This window comes from Elephantulus edwardii, unplaced genomic scaffold (assembly GCF_000299155.1).
Source record: "Elephantulus edwardii isolate Elephantulus edwardi_28Jun2011 unplaced genomic scaffold, EleEdw1.0 scaffold00107, whole genome shotgun sequence".
Classification (NCBI taxonomy): Eukaryota; Metazoa; Chordata; class Mammalia; order Macroscelidea; family Macroscelididae; genus Elephantulus; species Elephantulus edwardii.
The window spans coordinates 5,236,216-5,252,393 of NW_006399857.1; the positions used below are offsets into that span (position 1 = coordinate 5,236,216).

General features: G+C 37.9%; 1 pseudogene; it reads right to left on the reverse strand.

The window, feature by feature from the left end:
- Positions 1-11,884: 11,884 nt before the first annotated feature.
- LOC102861899 lies at positions 11,885-12,596 on the reverse strand (annotated as a pseudogene).
- Between the last annotated feature and the right edge of the window lie 3,582 nt (positions 12,597-16,178).

Consider the following 16,178-nt stretch of genomic DNA (forward strand, 5'->3'; position numbering starts at 1 on the left):
TTGGAAAGGTCTCTGACAACAGACTGTTCCAATGCAATTCATCTTTTAATTTCCTGGCTGTTGGTACCAAGAGTGCTGATTGTGGAGCCAAGCAAACTAAAGATGTTAACAAACTCACTCTCTTCACCATCTATAATGATGCTGCCTATCAGCCCAGTGGTGAGGATTAAGTAGCACCTGAGAATATATTTCCAAATATTTAATTTAGCTCAGGGATGCTATTCTAAATTGTTCATGAGACTTAGTTGATAGTTTAAGAAAAGAGAGAAAAATACATCAATTGTCAAAGAAAGGTAATCTCAAAAACTTTATGCTATTGACATCACTAAACAGGCTTCAATGCTATTATAATTACCAACCTAGCAGCATGTATATCTCATTCAAATCAAGTCAAAACAAGTCACCTCATGGCTATGTTTTAAAGTTGGTCCCTGGTCACTCTTATAGGGAAGTTTTCTGCATAATTCTTATCAATAATTTTAATTTTTTCCCCTCCCCTGTTTCTCATTATTCTTTTTAAAAGCTTTTTATGTTTTACATTTGTTTGTATACAAAGTTTATGTACATTGTGCTTCACACTATCCTTCACTCCCATTATGTTGCATACAACTGTTCTCATTTAGTGTTTTATAAAATCAATCATCATTGAACTATGTCCAACATTACCCTGTCTTTAAAAATTCCCCTCCAGTTCTTTTCCATTTCCTTAACCCCTCCTTCCCTCTGTCATCAAATTTCGTGACCCTATACTTTCTCTTCTGCCCACTCTCACTGCTCTCCCCACCCGTGTTCATTTGTATCCTTATTTGTGGCTGTTGTTGTTGTTGATTGTCTCTGAGATGAGCATGACTCATAGTGACCTTAGGAACAGAAGGCCTGAAGCCCCTCTACAGCTATCAACATTTATCAAATTTCATAGAGTTTCTGGAGGCATGTTATTTAGGAAATGGTTGCCACTCCTGCTTGGATCCTTATATATGTTTTATTAATTATCCTCCTGTTTTTACAGTAATGGTCCTATGCAGTATTTATCTTTATAAGACTGAATTAGCTCATTCAGCATAATGCCCTCCAGTCTGATCCAAGATCGGTGGCAATATCTGAAATTGTTTCTCCCAGTGCTGAGTGGTATTCTATCATGTGAATGTACCACAATTTCTCAACGCTTTCGATTGTGGTTGGACATTTAGGCTGTTTCAATGTTCTTGTGATTGTGAATAATGCTGTTGTGCACATTGGTATACAGATCTCTACTTGTGTTTCAGTTTTAATTTCTTTAGGATATATTCCTAGCAGTAGAATAGCTGGGTCATAAGGAATTTCTTCATTCACTTTTTGAGGAAGCACCAAACTGCCTTCCAGAGTGGTTGTGCCATTTGACAATTCCCAGCAACAGTGTATGAGAATTCCTATCTCTCCACATCCTCTCCAGTATTTAAAGATTAAATTCCTGTGTACATCTCATTATTCTTAAACATCTCCAAGAGAAATCTTGTCATTGGCAATCTTACCATATTTCCTGATTACTCAACAACTTCCTCAGGTTAGCCCCAGCCAGCAAAATCATCCTGACTTGTCTGAGACATTGTCACAACAGAAAAAAGCAGTTAACATTGTAATGATCAATCTCATTCACTCACTGCCAATCAGTCAACTCACTGAGAATTAAATTGAGTTTCCAGGTTTATAAACTACACAGGAGGAGATTGTCCACGTTTCTCATGCAGAGATGCTGATAGATTCAAATTGCCAGAGAGACCTAGTCTTTGAGTTATCAGTGCAACTTGCTACAGAGTGTTCTTATTTTAATATTGTTGTTGTTAAATGCCTTCAAGTTTATTACTTGTAGTGACCTTCTGTTCAATAGCTCTGAACCCTTCTCTTTCTTGAGTCAATCTCATTGTCTCTGATAAACCTACCTAATTACTCCAGTCACTGAATCAATCAATCCATCTCTTTTAAGATCTTGCTCTGTTGTGCTGTCCCTCTACTCTTCCAAGAATAAATTTCCTCTCCAATGACTGGTCTCTTTTTGCAATATGCCCAAAGTATATCAGAAAAGCTTCAAAATCCTTTTCTTCAAGGAGCAGCCTAGTTCCAACCTCTCCAGGATGAATCTGTTCTCCTTCTAGACATCAAATCACTGGATTCAGAAGAGACCATAGAATGAAGACTTTCCTTGCTGATATGAGTTGGAAATGGGCTGAGATCAGAGAAACCAGAGAGATGTATACTTGTATTTTATTGACTAGGCAGAGGTTCGGCGGATAATAATTGATGGTGTAGATTATAATAACTTATTGACTGTTATTCTTAATAAGTTTCATTGTGCCTACTAAGACTCATACTGACCCCAAGAACGATAGGTCAGAAATCTGTCTTACCTAGCACCGTCCTCATCATCTCTAACACTTTTGAGTTCATTGCCATAGACATTATTTCAATCCATCTCTTTTAGTGTCTAGTTCTTTTTCTCTGACTTTCCATCTTGCCAAGCATGATTCATTTCCCAAGGAATAGCCACTCCTAACAACTTGTTCAAAGTGAGGGGAAACATCATCAATTTGGTGTCCAAGGTATATTTTGGCTGCACTTTCTTCAACATATATCTGTTTGTTCTGTTGGCAATCCATGGGATATCCAACACTCTATTCCAACATCATAACACATATATTGAACCTTCCTCTGTGATGTCTTATTGGTTTTCCAGTTCTCAGATGCATAGCAGGTGATTGAAAAGACTGCGGCCTAATGAGATACAACTTAGTCTTTACACTGGCATCATTGTTCTTCAGAACTGAAGAGAGATCCCTGATAGCATACTTTTCAACGGCTGTACTAATGGAAAGCACTGAGAGAACTGGGTATTCCAATACACTCAGCTGTTCTCATTTAAAAGATATTCATAGACCAAAAAGTCATGACTCAAAAATAATATAGGGATACTGTATGCTTTAACTCAAGAAAGGTATATACCAGTGTTGTATTCTTACTCCTTATCTATACAGTTTGTGTGCTGAGCAAATAATTAGAGAAGTTATATTACATTTGGAAAAAAAATGTGACATCTAATTTGGAGAAAGACTCATCAACAACCTAGGTTATACAGAAAACACATTATTTCGCAAAGAAAAAAGGCTTGAAGAATTTAGTACGAATATCAGAGACTAAAGCCTTTAATATAGATTAGTTCTCAATATCAAGAAAAGATTCTCACAACTAAACCAAAATTAAATAGAATAAAACTGGAAAAGAAATGAGGTACCAATGATTTAAGTTTACTCGAATTCACATTCAACATCCATAGTAGCTACAGTCAGACATCCAAAGACATATTGCCTTAGGCAAATCTGCTGGTAAGGACCTCTTGAAGGTGCTGCTAATCGGTAATGTTGTCAGTCAATGAATGATAAACACTGAAGAAAAGTATATGCCTTGCCGTGTTGGTGTTAACAGAGTATTGAATACAATATATTTCATCAAAACAACAGTCAAATGTATTGGAGAAAATGGCGCCGGGGTGCTCTGTAGAGGCGATGGTGGTGAAATTTCTTCTAACATGTTTCACCTTGTTGCTAGGAAGTGTTAGTGCTTACTAACATAAATCATGCTGGAAAGAGTAGAGGATCAGTGAAAGAGAGGAAGACCCTCAATAAGATGAATTGACATGGCGATTACAGCTGTAGTGCTGAGCATGGAAAAGATTGTGAAGTTGACACAGAGTAGGGCAAGATTTAGATCTGTTGTTCATAATGTTGCTATTTTGTCAACTTGATTGATGACAACAGCAACAACATGAATTAAATTTATAATGAGTTTATATTGTTTTGTATGGTAATAACTGTCATTTTCATGTTCTTGTTAGTGATTTAGTTCAGTAAAGGGCAAAAAATTAGGCTCCAGGAATAGATGGTATACCAATTGACTAATCAGCTAACAGATGCTGCCCTGGATATGATCACCAAGTTGTGCCAAGAAATCTGGAGAAAACCCACTTGGCCAACTGGCTGGAAGACATCTATATTTGTTCCTATCCCAAAGAAAGGGACCTAACAGAGTGTGGAAACTATAGAACAATCTCATTGATTTCACATGCAAGCAAGATTCTACTGAAGATTATCCAAAACTGACTGGAACAGCATATCAGCAGAGAACTGACAGAAGTCCCGGATGGGTTTAGAAGGGATCGTGGTCCTAGGGATATTGTAGCTGATATTAGATGGATCTTAGCTGAAAGCAGGGAATACCAGAGGAATGTATATCTGTGTTTCATTGACTATGCAAAGGCGTTTGATTGTGTGGATTGTAACAAACTGTGGCTGACTCTGAGAAAAATGGGAATCCCAGAACACTTGATCATGCTAATGTGAAATCTATACTTGGACCAAGAAGAGGCAGTCGTCAGAACAGAGCAAGGAAACACTGCATGGTTCAAAATTGGGAAGGGTGCACACCAAGGATGTGTCCTCTTCATACCTTTTCAATCTGTATGCAGAACAGAATACCCAGGAGGCTGGGCTCTATGAGGAGAAATGTGGGGTCAAGATTGGTGGAAGATCTAGTAACAATCTGCGTTATGCAGATGACACAGCCCTGGTTGCTGAAATTGAGCAGGACCTGAAGCTCTTGCTGCAGAGGGTCAACGACTGCAGCCTCCAATATGGATTGAGGTTCAATGTCAAGAAGACAAAGATTCTCACCACTGGACCAATTGGCAGCATCCGGATGGATGATGAAGAAACTGAGATTTTACACAGCTTTAGTTTGCTTGGCTCCACAGTAAAGACTCTTGGCACCAGTAGCAGGAAATTAGACGATGTATTGCTATTGGAAATTCTGCTGTTAGGGACCTCTCCAAAGTACTGAAGAGAAATGGTGTCTCTCTGGAGGTGAAGGGGCAATCACTTGTTATGCATCAGAGATTTGGACAATGACCAAGGAGCATAGAAGAAGAATTGATGCCTTTGAGCTGTGGTGCTGGAGAAGAGTATTGAGGGTACCATGGACTGCTAGGAAAACAAACAAATTCATCCTGGAAAGTGTTAAACTGGGTGGCTCCTTGGAGGCAAGGATTTTGAGGCTCCATTTACCATACTTTGGACATGTTGTAAGGAGAGACCAGTTCTTGTAGAAGGACATCATGCTTGGTAGGGTGGAGGGACAGTGCAGGAGAGGAAGGCCCTCTATGAGGTGGATTGATTCAGTGACTGAGATAATCGGACGGTAGTGTCAGAGACAGTGTGATTGGCACAGGACACAGCAGGGTTTAGGGCTGTTGTACATAGGGTGGCTATGAGTCGCAAGCGACTCGACGGCACATAACAACAAACAACTGTAATTCCAAAGTACATGGATTGAATTCACCAGATACTCCACAGAAAAAAGATGGCCAGTTTCTTCCTTTGCTAGTCGCACAACCTCTATAAGACCACTGAAGGATAAGCCATGAGTTTGTTCCCACGTGATAGCACATAACAACAAGAAAAACATAAGTTTGTTTTGATGGTTTGGTCCACACAGTGTTCCACTGACAACTAAAAATCTATACACTTTCGGTAGTTTAAATGTACCAGTTCCTCTGGGGGGGGTGTGAAGATGGGAATTATTCTGCTATTAAGATTTATAGCCTCAGAATCTTGTTGGAAAGTTTCTATGTAATAGAATCAACTTGATGGTGGTGACTAACTGAGTGAGTGACTATTATTTTAATGCACTTTCCTGGCATAGTACATGCTATAGTCTTCAATATGGTTTACACCTTAACATCAAGAAACTGGAATTAAAAAAAAAGAAACTGGAATTATTAACAACTGAGCCACTAAAGCATGTTGTTGTTGCTTGCCTTTGAGTTGAGCATGACTCATAGCAACCGTATGAACAAAAGACTTGAAGCCCCTCTACAACTATTGACATTTATCGAAGTTTATAGGGTTTCTGCGGGCACGTTATTTAGGAATTGGATGCCACTTTTGCTTTGAAACCTGTAATAGAATAGTATGTTATTGTTTTTATGTGCCGTTTAGTCGCTTGCAAAGTACAGTGACCCTTTGTACAGCAGTTCTGAACCCTTCCCTGTCTTGAGTCAGTCTCACTAACTCCAATACATCAATTCCCATCACCCCAGTTACTGTATCAATCCATCTTATCCAGGGTCTCCCTCTCCTGCACTGTCCGTCCACCCTTCCGAGTATGATGTCCTTCTCCAAGGGCCTATCTCTCCTGGCCATGTGCTCAAAGTGAGGTGGAGCTTCAAAATCCTAGCATCCAAGGAGACTTGGTTTCACTCTCTCCAAGACAGACCTGTTTGTTTTATTGGCAGTCTATGGTCTGTTCAAGACTCTTGTCTAGCACCACAACTTGAAGGCATCTATTCCTTTGTCATCATTTGTCATTATCCAACTTGATGCACAGCTAGAAATTGAGAAGACCATGGCCTGGATTAGGTGCATCTTTGTCTCTAGGCTGATGTCATTACTCTTCAGGACTCTGGAGAGGTCAATGACAGCAGACTTTCCCATTGCAATTTGTCTTTTGATTTCCTGCCTACTGATGTTAAGTGTGTTGATTGTGGATCAGAGCAATCTGTAATTGTTAATAACCTCAATCAGTTCTCCATCCAATATGGTGCTGACAATTGGCCCAGTGGTGAGAACTGTTGTCTTCTTGATGTTGAGTTTCAAACCATATTGAAGACTACAGTCCTTGATATTTTGAAGCAACTGCTTCAGGTCTTCTTCAGTTTCAGCAAGCAAGGTTGTGTCATCTGCATATCACAGGTTGTTAGTCTTTGCAGTCTTGTTGCCACACTTCTCTTCATGAAGCGCTGCTTCCCAATTGATCTGTTCTGCATAGAGATTGAAAAGGTATGGGGGAAAGAAGCATCCCTGACACACTCCTTTCCTGATTTTGAGACATGCAGTGTTTCCTTGCTCTGTTCTGAGGGCTACTTCTTGGTCCAAATATAAGCACATTTCATATAAGTACAATCAAGTGTTCTGAGATTCCCATTTTCCTTAAGTGTAACCACTATGTATTGTGATTCACACAGTTAAAATGCCTTTGAATAGTCAATGAAACACAGATAAACATTCTTCTGGAACTCTCTGCTTTATGTCAAGTTCCATCTGACATTGGTAATAATGTGCCTAGTGTCATTACCTCTTCTAAACCCAGCTTGTATTTCTGGTAGTTCTCTGTCAATGTTTTTTCTGGATTATCTTCAGCAGGATTTTGCTAGTGGGTGATATTAGTGATATTGTTTGATAATTTCTACACTCTAGTCACCATTTTTTTTAGAAAAGGAATAAATATGGATCTCTACCAGTCAGTTGGCCAAGTAGATATTCTCCAAATTTCTTGACATGACTTGGTGAGGACATGCAGAACAGTATGTGTTTGCTGAAATATGTCAATTGGTACTCCATCAATTCCTGGATCTTTATGTTTTATCAAGTCTTTCAGAGCAGCCTGCACTTCCTCCCTCAGCATCATTGTCTCATGCTCATATGTAGTTTCTTGAAATTCTTTTTTGTCAGCCAATTCTTTTTAGTACAATGACATATATTCCTTCCACCTGCTTTTAATGCCTCTGGAATCATTCAATATCTTGTCCATAGTATCCGTAAACTTTGCAACTCATGGCTTGTATTTATTCTTTATTTTTTTTTCAGCTTAAGAAATGCTGAGCAGGTTCTGTCCTTTTGATTTTCTGACTCCAGCTCCTTGCACATTTCATTATAATATACCATATATCAAAATAATTTCATTATAATATAATTATATTTATTTAATTGTAATATAGCGTACATCATGACTATTGTTGTTGTTATGTGCCGTCAAGTCGCTTGCAAATCCTAGCGACCCTATGTACAACAGCCCTAAACTCTCCTCTGTTCTGTGCCAATTACACCATCTCTGATACACCCATCCCAATTACCCCAGTCACTGAATCAATCCACCTCATAGAGGGCCTTCCCCTCCTGCACTGTCCCTCCACCCTAACAAGCATGATGTCCCTCTCCAAGGACCAGTCCCTTCTTACAACATGTCCAAAGTATGTTAGATGGAGCCTCAGAATCCTTGCCTCCAAGGAGCCACCTGGTTTGACCCTTTCCAGGATGAATATGTTTGTTTTCCTAGCAGTCCATGGTACCCTCAATACTCTTCTCCAGAACCACAGCTCAGAGGCTTCAATTCTCCTTGTATCCTCCTTGGTCATTGTCCAACTCTGATGCATAACAAGTGATTGCAAAGACCATGGCCTGTATTGGATGCACCTTAGTCTCCAGAGAGACACCATTGCTCTTCAGTACTTTGACTAAAAGAGAAAATATTGAAGTTGTTAATGATTTACTTAAATCCATAATCAATGCCAATGGAAGCAACAGTCAATAAATCAGTGATATATGCTCTCAAGGGCCTTTTCAGTGGACTAAAGGCAATGTAGCACTTCTAATCTAAAGATCAGTAGTTCTAGATCCTCAACTGCCCCACTGTAGAAAAATGAGCAATATTTTCCTATAAAGATTTAGTGAGTTGAAAACATGATGGAAAGTTTCTATTCATAGAAACCAACTAATTGGGAGTGGAGATTAAAAAACTATATTACATTAATCATACTTCTTTAAAAAATGATCTATTTAAAGTGTTAGAAAAAAGAAGATGTTGGCTCAGTGATAAGGTGTTGTGTAGTCAAAAGGTTCAAATCTACCAATTATCCTTGGGGGAAATAGAAATAGATATTCTCCTCCTGTGTGATTTAAAGTCTCTGAAAACATTATGCCAGGTCAATTATGAGTCAGTTCTGATTCAAAGCCACATAACAATGTAAAAAATAAATACCTAATCCAAAATCAAGCTATTTCTGTTAATTTATATATTCACATAAGCTGAACTGTGAGTTTGTTGACAAGAGCTACTGAGTATTTCACTGTCTGAGAAAGAAAAGATGTATTTGAGAGAAATACAGTTAAAATAGACTTTATTACACATGAAGACTGAAAATTTTTGGTTCAATTACTTAGAATATCTTATTAGGATGTGCCAGTTTTTGGAGAAGGGCATCACACTTGATAAAGTATTGGATCATTGTGATGGATTTTAGGTAGAGCTCAAATTATGAGCTCATATGTGACAACAATTGTGAGTGTACTACATGATCAGATCCGATTTTCATCTCTTTTACATAGGGTCACTGTTGCAACTAAATGCCACAAACTTCAATTTAAATTTTATATTTTCAGAAGTGGGCTTTTTTTTGTTTCTGGTGTTGGATTTTTTTATATTTCACATTGGCCAGAAAAAAATTTTGTAGTCTTCATTCAAATGGAAGCGATTTCAACTTATCCATATGTGCCAGAGCCTATTGTTGTTCGAGGCAGTTGAGTCAACTTCCACTCAAAATGATCCTACGCACTTGAACAGATTAAAACTTTACTCAATCCTTTTCAGTCCTCACAGTATCTACTAAACTGTCATGTTCAAGGGATTCTGTTCCTCCCTCTTTTCAATCATGTTCTTTTTTAAAGCCTTTCTTCTCCTTGAAATATATCTACTGTTTGTGAAACCATCACATAATCCTTGTTTTAAGGAAGTCTCTGACTGTCCTTCACACAGTATAAGCTGTGTGTGTTTTTCTTCTTTTTCAAAGTGTCTCTACTTTTGACACTTTTTACCAATACAACAAATCAAAGACATAAATTCTTCAGGCTTCCTTATTAATTATTCAACTTTCATAGGCTTGTGTTGAAAATATCATGGCTTGTATCAGAAACAGTTTAGTCTTTAAATTGACATTTTTCCTCTTTAGCTCTGTCAAGACATTCTTGATGGTAGATTTGCAAAATACTTTGATCTCTTGACTACTGTTATCAAGGATTTTGATTGTGGATCCAAGTAAAAGGAAGTAATTGACAATTATAATGATGTAACCTATTAGTCCAGTTGTGATAAATATTTTTTTTCATTGATACTGAAGTTTAATTCATACTAAAGTCTGTGATTTTTATCTTCTTCAATAAGTATTTCAAGTCCTCTTTACTTTCAGCAGACAAATTAGTGCAATCATAAAAATGCAAGGTTGTTGAGTCTTCCTCTAATCTTGATATACATTTTGTCTGTTTTAGATAATTTATTTTCTTTGGTTATTTCTTCAACATATAAGTTAAATATGTTTGGTGAAAGGATTCAACCTGAGCCAGACTCTGTTGTGTATTTCACATTTAATATAAATTCTAAGCATCATTGTCTATTTTTGCCATTTTGTTGTTTTAGAAATTAGCAAGAATCATAATTCTCACCTGATGTCCTTTCAACATTTCTCCTTAAAGTGTGGAATCTAATTCCTACTTCTGTGAATTTGGCTCATGCCTGAAATATATTAGTCAAAGATTATTAAGAGTGGCACTGGGCATTCTGTGTTACAACCCTGAGCTTCCTGTATCTATAAAGCAGCCATAATTTAAGACATTAACTAACCTGACTCCCGCCTGTGGAAAACACAAATTACTCATAAAGACTCTGACATGAAGTGTCATATGGAAAAAAGGTCAAGGTGACAAATATGTACATAAAGAAGCCAGTGAAAATTGAAAGCTAAAGCAGAGACTTCAGATACTGAGGATCAGAAACCACTTTAATATCAAAAATAAATTTTTTTCTTTTACATGAGATGATCCAGTAGACAACAGGGAACAAATAAAATAAGACTATTTTAAAAAGGAGCAAATAAACCTCACAGGAAATAATACATTTCCCAAGATCGGAGAGGTAAGCTGGCTGAACCAGAATTTGAATCATATATTTTTTTCTTCAATATAAACCTCTTGATCTTAAGCATTATGCAATACAAATTCTCATTATATTTAGAATGATTATTTTTCTAAATATATTAAAATTCTAAGTAGTTCTATAGGGGATCTATTTAGTTTACATAAGAAAATAATCTCATTTATGGGACACAGCATATGGATGTTATAATCAAACAGATGCTCCCATATACAAATTTATTTTACCTATTTTTTAAACAGTCTAATAAAACATCTACTTAGAAAAGTCTTTTATTTAAAGTATGGTATTTAACTAAATAGAACTTTTTTTCTTTAATAATTTATTGAGTTGTTTTGTGTGCCTTCAAGTTGACCTGCCTTCACAATAGCCCTGATATCTGCTCTATCCTGGGCCAGTCTCAATGTTTTGACACACCTACACTCATTAACCCAGTTACTGTGTCAATCCATCTCATCAAGGGTCTTTCTCTTATGCACTGTCCCTCCACCTTCCCAAGTATGATGTTCTTCTCCAAGGACTGGCAATATGCCCAAAATATTCGAGAAAAGGTCCAAAATCCTTGCTTCCAAGGACCAACTTCGCTTTGCCTTCTCCAATACAGACTTACTTGTTCTCTTGGCAGTCCCTAGTATATTCAATACTCCTTTGCAACACCATAACTCCAAGGTGTCAATTCTTCCTCTGTCCTCTGTAGTCACTGTCCAGCTCTCTGATGCAAAACAGGTAATTGGAAAGATCATGGCATGAATTAGGCACATCTTAGTTTCAGACTGACATTATTGCTCTTTAACACTTTGGAGAGCTTTCCTGATAGCAGATTTTCCTAATGTATTTTGTCTTTTGATTTACTGACTGTTGGTAACAATTGTATTGATTGTGGAGCAGAGCAAGCGGAAACTCTTAGCTTCCATTGGAAAATTGGTGAGAAAGTTTGTTTTCTTGATATTGAGCTTCAATTCATATTGCAGACTATAGTCCTTGACCTTCTGCAGCAAATGCTTCAGGTTCTCTTCAGTTTCAGTAAACAAGGTTATGTCATCTGCATAAATCATGGTGTGTATGTGTGTGTGGGGGGGGCTTTATCGTTTTGTTTTTCCTATCTCGTTTGTTTGTTTGTTTGTTTTTCTGTGCAAGTTAGGGTGGTTGTTTTGTTTTGTTTTGTTTTGTTTTGCTTTCTCAAGAAAGGGTGTAACACAACTAAACAGTATGCCCAGAAGCATTTGCAATGGACAATGGAAGGGCCAGAGCCGTTGTCTTGCTTACTGATCCACATCTGCTGGAAGATGGACAGGGAGGCCAGGATGGAGCTATAATTCCACACAGAGTATTTACGCTCAGGAGGAGCAGTGATTTTGATCATCGTGCTTGGGGGCCAGTGTTGTGATCTCCTTCTGCATCCTGTCACCAATGCATGGTTACATGGTGGTTCCACAGGACAGCACTGTGTTGGTGTAGAGGTCCTTGTGGCTGTCAACATCACACTTCATGAAGTAGAGTTGAAGGTAATTTCATGAATGCCACAAGACTCAGGAAAGAAGGCTTGAAGAATGTCTCATGGCAGCAGAAACACTCATTGTCTATGATGATGATCTGACCTTCAGATAGCTCATCTCTGAGGAGGATAAGCAAACCACCTTGGCCATCTCATACTCAGAGTCCTGAACAACATAACAGAGTTTCTCCTTGATTCGACATGCAATTTCTCTCTCAGTTGTAGTGTTGAGGCCGTAGGCTTCTTTAGGTAATCCATCAGGTCCTAGCCAGCTAGATCCAGATGCAGGATGGTGGTGGCGGCGGGGGAAGGGCATACCCTTGTAGATGGGCACAGTGTGGGGGACCCATCACAGGAATCTATCACAATGTCAGTGACGTTGCCAGTGGCATACAAAGACAGGATGGCGACATACATGGCAAGGGTGTTGAAGGTCCTGAATATGATCTGGGTCATCTTCTTCCAGTTAGCCATGGAGTTCAAGGGGGCATCCATCAGCAGCTGAGCGTGCTATTCAGGAGCCACATGCAGCTCACTATAGAAGGTGTGGTGCCAGATCTTCTTCATGTCATCCAATTTGGTGACAATGTCTATGCTCAATAAGATGCTTGAGAGTCAAGATGCCTCTGTTGCTCTGAGTTTCGTCTTCCACACAGGAGGCCTTTTGGCTCCTATGCACCATCATGCCTTGGTGCCGAGGGCCCTTCATGAAGGAGGAGAAAGCCTGGGGTGTCATGGCCTGAAAAGCCAGCCTTGCACATGCTGGAGACTTTAAGGACCACCAGCACACCAGTGTTATCACCCATGGTAAGCTGGAGGTGGGGTGTGTGTGTGTGTGTGTGTGTGTGTGTGTGAACCGAACTGACAATGGTGACTATCCCGAAGGGCCTGTGTTCCCTGTGCAGATGAATTCTCGGCTGTCATAAATCAGGTTGTGGATGAATCTTCCTTCAATCCTGATGGCATATTCCCCCTGATAAAATCCAGTCTCACTAATGATCTGTCCTGCATGTAAATTGAAAAGGCATGGAGACAGGATATATTCCAGACACATTCCTTTCTTGAGTCTGAATCATGCAGTGTTTTCTTCCTTTGTTCTGACTACTGCTTCCTGGTCCAATTATAAGTTTCTCAGGATCACAATCAAGTTTCTACGATTCCCATTCTTCTCAAGGTTAGCTATAGTTAGTTTTGATCCACATAGTCAAATGCCTTTGCATAGTCAATGAAACACAGAAATTCTTCTGCTATTCTCTGCTTTCAGCCAAGTTCAATCAGACATTTTAAATGATATCCCTACTGTCACAGCTTCATCTAAACTCTGCTTGTGTTTCTTTTAGTTGTCTGTCAATTTACTCTTCCAATATTATTTTTTATGATCTCTAGCAGGATTTTGTTTGCCTGTGATATTAGTGGTATTACTCAATAATTTCCACAGTCTATTGGATCACTTTCTTTTGAAAAGGAATAAATTTGGATCTTTTCCAGCCTGCTGGCCAAGCGGTTGTCCTCAAGTTTCTTTGGATGGACCTGGTGAGCATATCAAGAGTTGCATCTGCTTGTGGTGTTTTTATTTTTTAAAAATATGTCATTTGTTATTGCATTAATTCCTGGGGCCAATTTCTCCAGAGCAGTTTGAACTTCTTATATTTTCAACATTGTCTCTTGGTCGTATGCTGATTCATGAAATTCTTCTGTGTCAGCCAGTTCTTCTTGGTACAGTGAATCTGTATATTCTTCCCATTTTCTTTTCATGCTTCCTGAATCATTCAATATTCTGCCCATAACATCCGTAAATATCGCAACTGGAAGCTTCATTGTGTTCTTCAGTTCCTTCAGTTTTAGAAATGCCAAGCTAGTTTGACCCTTTTGATTTTCTGACTCCAGATCTTTACATATTTTATTTTAATACTTTGTCTTTACTCTAAATTTCTAAAAGCTTTTAGAAATTAAATTCTTGTATTTCAGGCTAAAGTTATCTCAACACTCTATACAAGTTACTTCTTCTTTTTATCAATCTGTTAAGGAGGTAAAAAATATTTTAGAAACAGAACATAAATGCAATGAGATAAAAACAGTGTGAAAATAGGTGAATCAAAGAATGATAGCAAGATGTGGCTGCACAGTAGATGCAAGACTAAGCTTTCATTTTAGAAGATACACAATACAAAATTTTAATAGTCTTAAACTTTTATTACAAAATCTTCATGATATCTTCAATTATTATCCTTCATTTCTTTGCACTGGTATCACAGTTTCATCTCAAAGTTAGTTTTACACCTTTTGGAAGAAACAACCATTATGTCAATTCACCTGGTCAATGGTCTTCCTCTCGTTGGCCAACTTTCTGCCTTTCTGAGAGTCATGTCTTTCTCCAAGGAATAGCCCCTTCTAAAAACATGCCCAAAACATGTGTGGTGAAACCTCACTATCTTTACCCCCAAAGAACACTCTGGCTGCACCATTTCTAAGACATATTTGTTTATTCTTTTGGTGGTGTATGGAATATTCTGTACTCTTCTCACTATCACAACTCAAGGCATTAATTCTTCTTCTGTCATCCTTATTCATTGTCCACCTCTCAGATGCAAAGTACGTGATTGGAAAGTCCATGGCCCAAATCAGACCTACGTTAATCCTCAAAGTGACATCATTATTCTTCAATAATTCAGAGAGTTCCCTAACTTCAGACTTTGAAGTCTTGTGTGATTATATTGTAATGTTTCTTTCTTAACCCAGTTAAGAAACCCAGTTAGGTCCTCAGAACATGTAACAGATTGGATGAAGAACTTTGATACAAGAACAAATTTAGTTTTGTCTTAAAGACAAGCAATAGCTCTTAATGAATAATTAATGTTAGTCTTGAGGATTGTGCTCCTTTAAGACCTACATATGTGGGATCAACCTGACAATAGAAATTCAAAAATTGGAGATGGAAATTAGAGTACAGTAATTCATTTTAGTAGAAGATAAATAGTAAATAAAGAAGAAAGGTTGTACAGCTCAAGAAATATAACTGGTGTCACTGCACTATATGTATCTTGCTGTGTACCATAGAGTAAGAATTGACCCACAGTTGACCCTCTAGCACGTTTTCAGAGGCAGTTAATTACAGAAAAGGAAATTGACCTTGAACCACATTCCTTCAGGATTGCAATGCAGCTTCTTGCCAGTTGTTAAAACTTCACCTCACATACTTTGGACAAGTTGCTGGGTGATGATACTCGCTGGAGAAGTATATCATGCTCGTGGAAGGCAGAGAGACAGCAAAAGTGAGAAAAACACTCAATGAGGTGGATAGACACAATGACTACAGAAATGAGCCCAAGTGTGTCAGGGATGGATTCTGAGGGTGCTGCAGGATAGGATAGGCTTTATATTTGTTGTTCATAGTGTTGCTATTCAACACCACTGCATCTACCAACAACTACAACAACAATAACACATTTTAGGTAAATTAACAAGACCAAATTCTGTAAACAATGAAGAAGCTTCTGTCTTAATATTTATCACACGTGTATACCTCTTACAACTCTTACACACTACATATATCCAAGCTTTAAGCTTAAAACCCTGTTTAAATTCCACAAAATCACAATACTAATTTTTTAAAGCTTTTTATTGATTTACCTTTACAGTATGTTTAATTCATATACATTTTTCTTACTAGTTTATTTACAAAGTTTGAATACAAATTTGAACAAATGCTATTTTTAAATAGGAACCAATAAATAATATCTGCCTTAAAATATTTACCAGTATTTACTAAAGATTTGAAGATAAATTTCAAAACATTCTCTTACCTCAAAAGTTTGTTTTTGTTAGTTTCCCCAATTCCCTCAGCTATTTAGAAATCCTGTTTGATTTGATGCCACTGTTGTAGAATGAGGCTGACATC